Source organism: Artemia franciscana, chromosome 11, assembly GCF_032884065.1.
Source record: "Artemia franciscana chromosome 11, ASM3288406v1, whole genome shotgun sequence".
NCBI lineage: Eukaryota > Metazoa > Arthropoda > Branchiopoda > Anostraca > Artemiidae > Artemia > Artemia franciscana.
The window spans coordinates 30,575,475-30,588,008 of record NC_088873.1 but is presented as its reverse complement, the minus strand read 5'-3'; the positions used below and the strand labels follow the sequence as shown (position 1 = coordinate 30,588,008).

General features: G+C 36.0%; 1 protein-coding gene across 5 annotated transcripts in view; it reads left to right on the top strand.

Moving 5' to 3' along the window:
- The window catches only part of LOC136033081 (cytochrome P450 4C1-like), a 183,052-nt gene that overhangs the window by 27,802 nt on the left and 142,716 nt on the right, over positions 1-12,534 (top strand). The window lies entirely within an intron of this gene.

The window sequence follows — 12,534 nt, the reverse complement described above, 5'->3', positions numbered from 1 at the left end:
CATCAAGTTTCATCCCGATCCCTCCACTCTAAGTGTTTTCCAAGATTTTAGGTTCCCCCCTCCAACTCCCTCCAATGTCATCAGATCCGGTCGGGATTTACAATACGAGCTCTGAGACACAATATCATTCCAAACATCAAATTTCATTAAGATCCCATCACCCACTCATAATTTAAAAATACTTCATTTTTTCTATTTTTTCCAAATTAACCGGACCCCCACTCCCCTCAGATGGTCAAATCGGGAAAACGACTATTTCTAATTTAATCTGGTCCGGTCCCTGATATGTTTGCCAAATTTCATCGTCCTAGCTTACCTGGAAGTGCCAAAAGTAGCAAAACCGGGACCGACAGACAGACCGACAGACCGATAGAATTTGCGATTGCTATATGTCACTTGGTTAATACCAAATGCCATAAAAACTTGTTTTTAAAATATTTTTGGTAAGGTTGTAGTTGAGGGGCTTCTTACTATCTCGGAAAGGGGTTGGATTAGGTGAATGAAACTGTCAGGAATGAATCCAGAGCTGAAATATACCCTTTGTAAGCATTGCCAAGCCACTATTTCTACCCTTTTCTGATCACTAAGGCTTAGCAGATTGCATACGTGGCAGTCCTATCCTACCTAACTCTCTAAACTCATCCAAAACCTGAATAAAAAGCGTAACCTGTTTATAAAATAGTTTTGGTAAAACTGTAGTATTGAGGGGTTCCTTACTATCTTGGATAGGGGTTAGTATTGATTCATCCTTGGAACTGAGAGGATATCAACTGGTTTTATAATTGACATCTAATTAATTTATAATTACACATCAAGTGAAATTGTACACTTGAAAAGCTATGAACGACTTTGCCGGTGTTCGCCTTTGGTGCCAATTGGTATTGAAATAGACTGGCTACTAGTGGATTATATATTGTGGAATCTTGGGAGCACTGTTTCAACCAAATATATCATTGAGGTTCTTACCTTATATAAAGATAAGTTTCTCTCACTTTAGTCCTCTCCTTAATTGAAAAGCCTGCATTTCAAGAGTTTGATATTGCGTTAGCTAACTTCAAAAATTATCCTTGTTGGCCAGTAAAGATACTAAAAGTGTCCAAGGATAGCAAAGGAAGGCCATCTTATTTGATTTTTTGCTATGGGACACACGATGAATATAGACTTGTTGAAGCCAACTTGTCAGAGCATAATGCTAGTGTTAGTCGAAATTCAATAAAACCAGCTGCAGGTGTTAAGGCTGCATTTGAGGAATTGAGAAATTTACCCGATATTTATAAATCGTTTTCCAAGATCTATGATGCATTAACAACTAAGGAATCTAATACAGGAGAATGTGCCTCGTTCAATGATAAAGTCAATTCTACAGAACCCGACCTAGAAAAAAACTAAATATATGACGCGATTTCGCTTTATTATCACCAAGTTTGAAAAAATCGAAAATTCGCTGAAAACTCTTCGCAACCGAATTATTAATCAAGTAGAGAAAAAAGTGAAAATTGAGATGAAATTAAATGCATTCGAATAAGAGTCGCTTCTTGATTCGCTAATTTTGCATGGTGTTAGGCATCAGCCAGGATCTGACCTCGAATCAACAATCCTGAAAGTTTTCGTAACCGAAAAGAACCTGACTGAATAAATATTGATCAGGAATATCTACAGGTTCAGAATATCTCCTGCTCTAACCGATACCTCCCGAAACAACAAAACCCCTCCTGTTTTAGTTAAATTTGTGAATAGGGATATAGCGAGGAAAGTCTTCAAAGCAAAAGCCAGATTGGCTTTAAGTGAAATTTTCGTATCGGAATCATTGACAAAGAAGCGGCGTGAGATCCTGAATGCCGTAAAGGATAAATTATGCCATAGAAGTGTCTGGACTGATGGTGGGCAGAATTTCGTAAAGCCTAACGGTGAAAGTGTCATTAGAAAAATTCGTACTTTAGCCGATTGTGTTTGAAATAGGTTTTTTTTTCTTTCTTTTTTTATTCTCTAAGTGATTATTTTTAGGTATGTTTGGTATCTCGTCATTCATATATTTAGTGCATTTTATACTTTTTCTCTCTCTCTTTGTGTGATTAAATAAAAAAAAAAACTGATTTTTTTAGCTGAAAGTAAGGAGCGACATTAAAACTTAAAACGAACAGAAATTACTCTGTATATGAAATGGGTTGTCCCCTCCGCAATCCCTCGCTCTTTACGCTAAAGCTTTTAATTGTTTTAAAAAGTAGAATTGTGGCAAAGAGTCAAACTTTAGCGTAAAGAGCGAGGGATTGCGGAGGGGACAACCCATTTCATATACAGAGTAATTTCTGTTCATTTTAAGTTTTAATGTCGCTCCTTACTTTCAGCTAAAAAAATCAGTTTTTTTTATTTCATTTCTGAACGTTTTTGAATTAATGCATGTTTGGTTTTGGCTCTCCGCACATAAATTATTAAAATGAAATTTGTATATTGATTCTTTTTTTGGCTAAATGGCTTTCTCTTAGTTTTGATCAGACGATTTTGAAAAATAAGGGGTGGAGAAGGAGGTCTAGTTGCCCTCCAATTTTCGGTTACTAAAAAGGCAACTAGAACTTTTAATTTTTAACGAACGTTTTTATTAGTACAAAATATACGTAACTTAAGAATTCACTTACGTAACAAACTTTCATAATCTTATATTTTTATTATGTATACGAGGGGGTTTGTACCCTCGTTAATACCTCGCTCTTTACACTAAATCGTAAGTTTTGTCCCAATTCTTTAAGACTGACCCCTGAATCAGAAAGGCCGTAGAATAAATAGTTGAAATTACTAAAAATACTTTAGCATAAAGAGCGAGGTATTTATCTCCTCCTAAATACCTCGCTCTTTATGCTAAAGTATTTTTAGAACCCCTCATATGCGTAATAATTTCTGTTCGTTTTAAGTTTCAATGCTACTCCTTCCTTTCATTTGAAAAAACGTTTTCATGTTTATTTTTCATTGTTTTCTTATAGTAATGCTAGAAAATCCTACGCCATTTTCATTGAATTTTTCTTCCCCCGTGACCGATTCCTCCAAGGAAAGATCCTCCAACATAGCCCCCTCCCCTCAGCCCCACCCCCAAACAAAATAAATCCCCCTGAAAACGTCTGTACACTTCCCAATAACCATTACTATATGTAAACACTAGTCAAAGTGTGTAACTCACAGCCCCTCCCCTAGGGATTGTGGGGGAGTAAGTCATCCCCAAAGACATAGTTATTATGGTTTTCGACTATGCTGAACAAAATGGCTATCTCAAAATTTTGATCCGTTGACTTTGGGAAAAAAATGAGCGTGGGAGAGGGCCTAGATGCCCTCCAATTTTTTTTGTAACTTAAAAAGGGCACTAGAAATTTTCATTTCCGTTAGAATGAGTCCTCTTGCGACATCCTAGGACCACTTGGTCGATACGATGACCCCTGGGAAAAAAAAAAACAAACAAATAAACACCCACCCGTGATTTGTCTTCTGGCAAAAAAATACAAAACTCCACATTTTTGTAGATAGGAGCTTGAAACTTCTACAGTAGGGTTCTCTGATACGCTGAATTTGATGGTGTCATTTTCGTTAAGATTCTACGACTTTTAGGGGGTGTTTTCCCCTATTTTCTTAAATAATGCAAATTTTCTCAGGCTCGTAACTTTTGATGGGTAAAACTAAACTTAATGAAACTTATATATTTAAAATCAGCATTAAAATGCGATTCTTTTGATGTAGCTATTGATATCAAAATTCAATTTTTCGGAATTTTGGTTACTATTGAGCCGGGTCGCTCCTTACCACAGTTCGTTACCACGAACTGTTTGATTCTGTTTAAGGATATACTTACGTTCCAATTAACTTCAATGAAAGTTATGGATTGTAATAATTATTCTTTTTTGCTACTTACCTGTTCTCACGAGTCATTGCATCATCGGAGCGTTGAAGAGGGAACAGCCCCTTTCATATACGAAGTAATTTCAGTTTTTTTAAAGTTTTGATGTCGCTCCTTACTTTCAGTTGAAAAAAACTTGTTTTTTTTATTTAATTTCCGAACATTTTGAATTAATGCATGCTTTGGTTTTGGCGCTCCGAACATGAATAATTAAAATGAAATTTGCATACTAATTTTTTTTTTTGGCTAAATGGCTTTCTCATAGTTTTGATCGGGCGATTTTGAGGCAAAAAGGAGTGGGGGAGGAGACCTAGTTGTCGTCCAATTTTTTGGTTACTTAATAATGCATCTAGAAATTTTAATTTTTACGAACGTTTTTGTTAGTAAAAAATACACGTAACTTACGAATTAATTTACGTAACGAACTTCTATATTCGTATGTTTTTATTACATATATGAGGGGGTTAGCCCTCAATGCCTCGCTCTTTACACTAAAGCTTAAGTTTTGTCCCAAATCGCTAAGAAAGACCCCTGAATCACAAAGGCCGTAGAATAGATAGTTCAAATTACTAAACATATTTATAGCGTAAAGAGCGAGGTATTAGGAAGAGGTGAACCCCTTATATGCTCAATAATTTCTGTTCGTTTTAAGTTTTAATGCTGCTCCTTACTTTCAGTTGGAAAAACTTTTTCATCTTTATTTTGTCATTGTTTTTTTAAATAATGCTAGAAAATCCTGCGTCCCCTTAATGGATATGCTCTTCCCCCAAGACAAATTCCATAACAAATGAGCGTGGGAGGGGCCCTAGGTGCCCTCCATTTTTTTGGTCACTTAAAAAGGGCACTAGAACTTTTAATTTCCGTCAGAATGAGACCTCTTATGACATTCTTGGACCACTGTGTGGTCCTAGAATGGGGGAAGATAAGGGGGGAGGTACCTCAAATACCTTGCCAAGGGATCATAAGGGATCTGGCTCCTTTCCTGAGAGTTTCATTCATCTAACTCTACTACTTTCCAAGATCAATAAAAGCCCCTTATTTAAATTTTTGCCACTCTTTTTATTGTTGAAAAATGTTTCACTTACTGACTTGAAAAAGGTAACTATTATTCAGGTTCGAGTCAAATCCAAAAAAAAAGTTTTAAAAAATTTGAAAGAGTTTGAAATCCCTCAAGAATTATGGTGAGTCAAATACAAGCGTATCATTAAAAATTTCATGGCCCAAAATTTTTGACCGCAGATTAATCTTGAATACCAAGGAAAATAACATTTTGGCATGAGCAGCACTGCTATGTCTTGTTTTTATTTTATTTTTTTTCCTTCTTTATTGTATACTTTGAACGTGAATTTGAAAGTAACTGCGTCCCTTTTAAGTGGCATAACAAATCGCGGCAAAACAAAGTTGCCATTCTCCCGTTCAATAAAATTTTGACTGAAATGAATCCTATCAAAAATTAAAGATTTTGTGCCGTAAAACAGATATCTTGGCTTCTATAGAACCAAATTGCCAATTTAATTTTTATAATATGATGACATTTTTCAGGGGGGGATCGTATCAAACTAATGGGCACGGAAAATACAAAGAATAACTTTCGATGTTTTGACAATTTATTATGGATTGAAGTCATTGTATGTAAGACATTGTTTTTCGTTTAAGCTTTACTATGGAGACATCTTTTGACAGTATTGCAGTAAAGCCTTCATGCACAAGAAGGTCTTGGGATCTATAACTACTCCCCTTCCAAAGATCTGCTATTTCTAAAATTTTCCATACACCTCGCCTGTTTGAACAGAACGGTATTTACCTTAGACATGATTGTGGTATTTTAAAACTGGAAGTTGCAGAGTGTAAGCAGATTAACCAATTAAATGCAGTGAAACGAAACCTGCGAATTAAAGTATGCCTTGTAGTTGGTTAGAAACTAGCCTCGAAATATCCTTAGATAAAGAATCAGACAAAACCATAATTAAATTTCTGCAAATTGCGTTAGCCTACCTACCAAGACACTTTGTTTGCCCTTGACATACTTTTGCAGATCAGCCTCGGGGGGCATGGCTACTTCATTTCTGGTTTTCCTAGCTTTACTCAAGTTCCCCCAATTGTATGTTTTTTTTCTCTTTCTCGATTGCGGGTCAACGCTCGGGTTTTCATTGACAACTAGAAGAAAGTTGTACCTGTTGTATTACGGCAACCTCTTCCTTACTTTTATATAGTTTTTTTTACCAAGAAGCACACACATCCCTGAATGTAAGGTATGAAGGCGGGACTAAAGTGGATGGAAAAGTTACAAGAGTAGAAAGTGGCGCGAGTATCGAAATGGAAAATAGCCATCTATCGTTTGGCGACTATGCTCCTTTTTTAGTTTACTCTTAAATATTAAACACTTGTCTTCCCGGGTACTTTGAAATGTAGGGGAGGGTAATGAAAGCAAAATTTTGTGACCAGTAGACCCACTAGTTAGTTTAAGCTCAATTATTGTACTTGACTAGTAATTTTTTTTCCAGCTAACATGCAGACTGGATTTTGACCTAAGATAATTCACGAAAAAAAGCAGATAAATTATCATTTACAGAGAATACATATTTAATCCTATAAAATTGAAAATATATCATATCAATTATCTAATTCTCTTTAAAAATTCTCATCTTTTATAATGAAATTGCCAGACGCTGCACTGTCTGTTGCTAGATGTTATTCATTTCTCTCTTTCCATGTTAATTTGCCGAAGATTCAAACATGTGTAAGTTTTCATTTTCTACCGGAACATAAGGTTAGACAGTCACAAATAGCAGGCATTCATACTCTAGCAGAAGTGCCATGGTTCACCTGTCCCTGAAATTCCTAACCTTTTCTTTAATTTTTGTTGGTAATCCAAATTAATTGTTGTATGATTAGCTTTTTTTGCTGTATTTGTGAATTCCCCCCCCCCTAAAAAAATAAACACCCTTTTCCCACAGAAAATCGACTGTGTATGTCTCGTAAGAAGTCTGATTGAAGCAGGAAGTAACACCCATGTTAAAAGATAATGTGAAAACAAACATTAAAATTAGATTGTTTGTACAATATACTCGCTAGAGGTTTGTTTTTATTATCGTTATTTTAGAACTTCAGTGGAAGACGGTAAGCGTTGAGAAAAACTGGACGGTCTTAGTTCTACTAAAAAAAAGAAGCTTTTCCACAGTCTGAGCTTGGTATGTTTTGTTATAAAATGCTTGATTGTGAGGGTACGTGCGACATCCGGTGCGGTAAGTTAAGATAGTTTCCTGTCTCTTGGACATGTCAACTGAGTACATGTTGTCAGGGTATCTAAGCCTCGTTTGATTTATTATCTCTGTCGACACGGTAAGGAAATTTGCCGTTTAATTTGATCTTCTATCGACACACAGCGGGCGTTCGATTTGTATAGAAATTACAAATTAAAGTGGCAAAATAAAATGGAAGGTGAATTGATGACATTTTTTTTCTAAATGGTGGTTGTTTAGGCATAAGAAATTAAGGAACATTATGAACAGTTAATACACTGAATAAAATTTGACAAGTGTTTAATTCATTATTCAATAGCAGTAAACAATTTGATTTGAAATTACCGCCAAAAGAAATCGGCTATACATAATCACACATCAAACGCCAAAGAGAAAAAGGTCGACATGATATCAATCGTCTCTTGAACTGTAAGATTTAGTGTGAAACAGCTTTATGAAAATGTTACATTTGATTGTAATGTTTTGAAGCAACAATGTTTTAGTATCTCAGTAGGCTATAGACTCGCATTACAATAATCAAACGGTTCTTGGTAACGAATTATAAGTAAGGAGCAACCCGGCTCAATAGTAACCGAAACTCTAAAAACTGAATTTTGATACTAATTGATACATCAAAAGAATCGGATTTTTATGCTGATTTTAAATATACAAGTTTCATCGAGTTTAGTCTTACCGATCAAAAGGTACGAACCTGAGGAAATTTGCCTTATTTTTGAAAAAAGGGAGAAACCTCCCCTAAAAGACACGGAATCTTAATAAAAATCACAGTATCAGATTCAGGGTATTGGAGAATCCTACTGTAGAGGTTTTAAACTCGTATCTGCACAAATATGGAATTTTATAGTTTTGCCAGAAGAAAGATCACGGATGCGTGTTTATTTGTTTTTTTCCCCAAGGGTGATCGTTTCGACCCAGGGGTCCTATAATTTCACGAGAGGGCTCATTCAAATGGAAACTAAAAGTTTTAGTGCCCTTTTTAAGTGACCAAAAATATTGGAGAGCAATTGGTGTACTGTCAGTGATTCCGCTTGTGTCGTTCGAATGTACATTGATTTAGTAAGAAAGAAAACCATGGAAGATTGATTCACATACCAATAACAAAAAAAGCGTATCAGACACTCTCGAAAATCGGTGGTTGTGTTTCGAAAATTTCCCTTGTGGGCTGCATTTGGAGCACTTGGAGGTATATTTCAGCCCGTGTTTTGATTTTTTACATATATTTGAAAGTATCTGAAAACAATGAACAGAAAAAAAGCAATGTCTGATGTTTCTACTTTTCTACACAATTCTGATAATTCTTGTTTACCAAGTGATTTATTGAAGAGGAATAAAAACATATGAATGTTCCGTGGTTAGGTTATTCAAAGAAAAGATTTTGTCCCGACCAGCTCTAGAAACATTAATTTCCCTCTCTTTAAAAATGTTGAAATGTCAGTTGGGAGTTTTTACTTTTAGGCATAGGGCCTCTTGTTCTTAATTTCTTGGAATTCAACACTAGACTATGTGCATCTAAACCTTTTTACAATCTTTTCTTTTGCAATTCAGGTTTTGAGAATTCTAATTCTTTTGAGAGAAATTTTAGTTTTTGGGAAATATTTCAGGGGACACAAAACTACCCTCCCCGCAAATTTTTTTGTTAACTATAAAATATGTGTATTTTCTATTTAGAAGGAAGCAAAAATGGTACTTATGTATTATACCAACACACTCAAGAAGTGAAGTTAGGTGAATCATACTGAAATATACCAAAACAATATAAATTGAGCTATATATTTTCACATAAGGGGGGAGGGGATAAAGTAACTTAACCTTGCCCACCCCCTAATGCGTAAAAATATAGCCCAAATTATACAAGTCTAATGCATTCTGTCACCCATCATTTGTCTTTGTGGCTATGAAAACGGTTTTCTCAGATCTTACATTCAGTAAGCTTCTTGACTGTATTTGGTATAATACACAAGTACCGCAAAAAAATATTTAAAATCTTCATCTTAACAAGAGGTTTTTGAAGAAAAGGCCCTATTAATGTAGCAACGAGAAGAAACCGAGCCAAATAATAATAATCCAAACTCAGAATGAACAGAGATCATTACGATATCAGTAAATAATTGAAACCCAAAACGAACAAAAATGACAATGAATGATCAAGTCAAACCTAAAACGAATAATAATTACTACAAACAGATGTATCTCTGTTCATTGCGTAAAAGTAACTCTATTTTCATTGCGCAAACGACCCTACTGCGTTTAGAAAGGCTAACTCATATTTTTGTTTGTAGTGATTTCTGTTGGTTTCAGTAATAAAAACATGAGAATAAAAAGTTCTTTACGCAAGCTAATTTATAAGTTACGTATATCTTTTACTTATAAAAAGATTCGCAAAAAATTAAAATTTCTAGTTGCCTTTTTAATTAACCAAAAAACTGGAGGCAACTAGGCTTAATCCCCCGCTCTTTTTTTCTCAAAATCAGTCGGTCACAATTATGAGAAAGCCATTTAGCCAAAATAAAATAAATATGCATATTTCGTTTAAATTATTCCTCTGCGGAGAGCCAAAATCAAAACATGCATCGATTCAAAAACGTTCAGAAATTAAATAAAAAAAAAACACGTTTTGAAAGTAAGGAGCGACATTAAAACTTAAAGCGAACAGAAATTGCTTCGTATATGAAAGGGGCTGCTTTCTCATCAACGCCCCGCTGTTTACGCTAAAATTTTTTTACTGTTTTTAAAAGAAGAGTTGAGAAAAAGAGTCAAACTTTAGCGTGAAGAGCGGGGCGTTGATGAGGAAGCAGCCCCTTTCATATACGAAGCAATTTCTGTTCGTTTTAAGTTTTAATGTCGCTCCTTACTTTCAGTTGAAAAAATTTGTTTTTTTATTTAATCTGAGAAGAAAGATCGTTAGCGGGTGTTTATTTATTAATTTTTTTTACCAGAGGTGATCGCATCGAACCAATGGCCATAGTAGATCAGGAGAGGGCTAATTCAAACAGAAACAAAAGCTCTACTACTCTTACTAAGTGATCAAGAAGATTGAAGGGCAACTAAACCCTCCAATTCCCACGCCCCTTATCCCCCAAAGACATCCGATCAAAACTGAGATAATCATTTCACTCAGCATAGTTGAACGGTTAAATAACTACGCCACTGGGTATGTCATGACCCCCACAGTCCCATTGAAAAGGGCTGTAAGTTGAGCAATTTGCCCTTTTTTACTAATCAAAGCCTTTTTCTATCCCGATAAATACGTAATTTTTTTGGGGGGGGATTTTCCTTAGAGAGAAATTTCTGTTGGGAAAAAACGTTTGTGGGGGAATTTTCAATGGAAAATTTTATACGAGAGAAAGGAGATTTCTTGGCATTATTTGAAAAGTAGTCAGAATTTAAATAATAAAATGTGTATTTTTCAACTGAAAGCAAGGCGCAGCATTACAAATCAAAATGAACAGAAATTGTTCAATACATGAAGGAGCTAACTCCTCCTCATCCCTTGCTACTTACGCTAAAGTTTGACTTAATGTACCAATTCTATCTGAACGACTCCTGAAAAACAAGGGCCGCTAAACTTGAAAGAGAAGTCTTTTTCAACAAAATTTAAGGCCTTAGGTAAAGGATGAGGCGTGAGAAAAGGGCATCCCCCCTCCTCTACGGAAAAACTTCTGTTGGTTTAAATTTTTAATGTTGGTCTTTACTATCAGGTGAAAAACTGTTTTTTGTTGTTGTTTATTTAAAAATACATCCAATGAAAAAGAGATTGAATACTCTAAACTAAGGTTAATCGTTTTATTCAGATTTTGAATGAGTTTAAGAGAATTAGGTAGCATAGTACTGTCATGTATGCAATCTAGTAAGCCTTAGTAATAAGAAAAGGATAAACATAGTGGCTTGGCAAAGCTTACAAAGGGTATATTTCAGGCTCTGGATTCATTCCTGACAGTTTTATTCACCTAATTCAACCCCTTTCCAAGATAGTAAAAGCCCCTCAACTACAACCTTACCAAAACTATTTTAAAAACAGGTTTCTATGGCACTTGGTATTAACCAAGTGACATATAGCGATCGCAAATTCTGTCGGTCTGTCGGTCTGTCTGTCCTGTTTTTGCTACTTTAGGCACTTCCAGGTAAGCTAGGACGATGAAATTTGGCAGGCGTATCAGGGACCAGGCCAGATTAAAATTAGAAATAGTCGTTTTTGTGATTTGACCATCTGGGGGGGGGGGGGGTAGTGGGGGCCGGTTAATTCGGAAAAAATAGAAAAAATGAAGTATTTTTAACTTACGAACAGATGATGGGATCTTAATGAAATTTGATGTTTAGAAGGATATCGTGTCTCAGAGCTCTTATTTTAAATCCCGACCAGATCCTGTAGCATTGGGGAGAGTTGGAGGGGGAACCTAAAATCTTGGAAAACGCTTAGAATGGAGGGATCGGGATGATTCTTGGTGGGAAAAATAAGCAGAAGTCCTAGATACGTGATTGACATAACTGGAACGGATCTGCTCTGTTTGGGGGAGTTGGGGGGGGGGGGTAATTCTGAAAACTAGAAAAAATGAGGTATTTTTAACTTACGAAGGAGTGATCGAATCTTAATGAAATTTGAAATTTGGAAGAATATCGTATCTAAGAGCTCTTATTTTAAATCCCGACTGGATCTGGTGACATTGGAGGGAATTGAGGGGGAGGAACCTAAAATCTCGGAAAACGCTTAGAGTTGAGGGATCGGGATGAAACTTGGTGGGAAAAATAAGAACAAGTCCTAGATACGTGATTGACATAGCCGGAACGGATCCGCTCTCTTTGGGGGAGTTGGGGGGGGGGGGGGTTAATTCTAAACTTAGAAAAAATGAGGTATTTTTAACTTACGAAGGAGTGATCGGATCTTAATGAAACTTGATGTTTTGAAGAATATCGTGTCTCAGAGCTCTTATTTTAAATTCCGACCAGATCCGGTGAAGGGGAAGTTGGGGGGGCTAAAATCTTGGAAAACGCCTAGAGTGGAGGGATTGGGATGAAACATGGTGGGAGAAATAAGCACTAGTCCTAGATACGGGATTGACATAACCGGAATGGATCTGCTCTCTTTGGGGGAGTTGAGGGGAGGGTTAATTCTAAAAAGTTAGAAAACATGAGGAATTTTTGACTTACGAAAGAGTGATCGTTTCTTAATGAAATTTCATATATAAAAGGACTTTGAAACTCAGATCTCTTATTTTAAATTGCAACCGGGTTCAGTGTCATTAGGGAGGGGGGGACCGGAAATCTTGGAAAACGCTTAAAGCGGAGAGATCAGAATGAAACTTGGTGGAAAGAATAAGCAGAAGTCCAAGATAGGTGACTGACACAATCGGACCGGATCCACTTTCTTTGGTGGAGTTGGGGGGGGGGGGGGTAATA